Source organism: Triticum dicoccoides, chromosome 7A (assembly GCF_002162155.2).
Source record: "Triticum dicoccoides isolate Atlit2015 ecotype Zavitan chromosome 7A, WEW_v2.0, whole genome shotgun sequence".
NCBI classification, from domain to species: Eukaryota; Viridiplantae; Streptophyta; class Magnoliopsida; order Poales; family Poaceae; genus Triticum; species Triticum dicoccoides.
In genome coordinates, this window is record NC_041392.1 from 114,557,335 (window position 1) to 114,559,313 (window position 1,979).

Below are 1,979 nucleotides of genomic sequence, written 5' to 3' on the forward strand. Positions count from 1 at the left end.
GTATGGACATTTCATGGTGAGTCTGCCCAACGTGACCGAGCTGAGGTGGATCATCGTTGCACCGACGAGCATGGTACCGGGATGGAAAACATGGTGCAAGGCTATGATGATGCTCGGGATTCGGACGAGGAGATGGAGGAATCTGCAAAGGCCTTCAATGAAATGTTGGAGTCTTCGAAACGTCCGCTCCACGAGCACACTGAGCTTTGTCAGTTGGATGCCATCTCACAAGTAATGGCTCTGAAGGCTCAGTTCAACTTGGGCAGAGAATGCTATGACAGTATTTGGACGCTTTCTACCCAAAGGCCATGTAATGCCTGCAAACTTGTACCAGTCGGACAAAATTCTCCGTGCACTGAAGATGCCCTATGAGAAGATACATGCCTGTGAGAAAGGATGTGCCTTATTTAGGCTTGACTATGCGGACTTGAACTATTGTCCCATTTGCAAGTCTTCCAGGTATATTGTGGTAGACAACGGTATGGGTGAGAAGACACAGACCAAAATCCCCGTTAGTGTTCTTCGCTATATGCCAATCGTACCAAGACTTCAACGTCTTTTCATGGTCGAAGAGACGGCCAGACAGATGACATGGCACAAAACAGGCAAAAGAACCGAACTAGATGCAGATGGAAATCTAATGATGGTACACACATCGGATGGTGTTTCGTGGAAAAAGTTTGATGAATTACATGCTGACAAAGCGGCAGATCCGAGGCATCCTTGAGTCGGCATCAGCACGGATGGGTTCAGTGTGTTTGGTATGACGGCAGCCCAATACAGTTGTTGGCCCGTATTTGTCTTTCCACTCAATCTCCTCCCCGGACAGATTATGCAAAGAAAGAACATTTTCCTGACGTTCATAATTCCAGGACCCAACTATCCGGGCAAAAATATGAATGTGTACATGCAGCCGCTTAAGGACGAATTGCAAGAAGCCTGGGATAATGGGTTCAAGACATACGACGCCTTTAGCAAACGGAACTTCATAATGCGTGTCTGGTACATGTACTCGACGCATGACTTGCCGGCGTATGCGCTATTCGTTGGCTGGTGTGTGCATGGAAGGTTCTCGTGCCCCACATGCAAGTGAGCTTTTGAGTTTCGTTGGCTTCAGGCCGGTCGCAAGTTTTCCTTCTTCGACATGCATAGACAGTTTCTGGATCCTCGCCATAAGTTCAGGAAAGACAAAAAGAACTTCATCAGGGGTAGAGTTGTCAAAAACTCTGCACCACCTGCATTGACAGGCCAACAGACTCTGGATCAGTTAAACGCTCTCGAGCCAGATCCACAACGTCCAGGGTACTTCAAGGGGTATAATACTAAGCATGCGTGGACTCACAAAACATGCTTATGGGATCTGCCTTACTTCAAAGACCTCCTTTGCCCACACAACATCGACGTGATGCACACTGAGAAGAATATCGCCGAGGCACTTTTTGGTACATTGTTCGGCATAGATGGGAAGTCAAAGGATAATACTAAGGCTAGAGTCGATCTGGAGGCGCTATGTGATAGGCCATTACAAAACATGAAAGAACCGAAAGGAAAGCAGAACTGGACGAAGCCAAAGGCATGGTTCAATCTTGAAAGGCCAGCTATGAGGGAAATTCTCTTGTGGGTGCAACAGCAGTTGATGTTCCCCGATGGGTATGCAGCGAATCTAAAGAGGGGAGCGAATCTTGATAAACTGAAGATATTTGGTCTCAAGAGTCATGATTGGCACATATGGATTGAGCGGGTAATGCCGGTGATGTTGCGTGGCTTCATCCCTGAGGATGAATGGCTAGTACTGGCAGAACTCAGCTATTTCTTCCGTGTTCTTTGTGCGAAAGAACTATCGCCTGGCGTGCTAGAAGAAATGGAAGAGTTGGCGCCGGAGTTGATCTGCAAGTTAGAGAAGATCTTTCCACCAGGCTTCTTTAATCCAATGCAGCATTTGATTTTGCATCTCCCGACCGAGGCAAGATTGGGGGGGC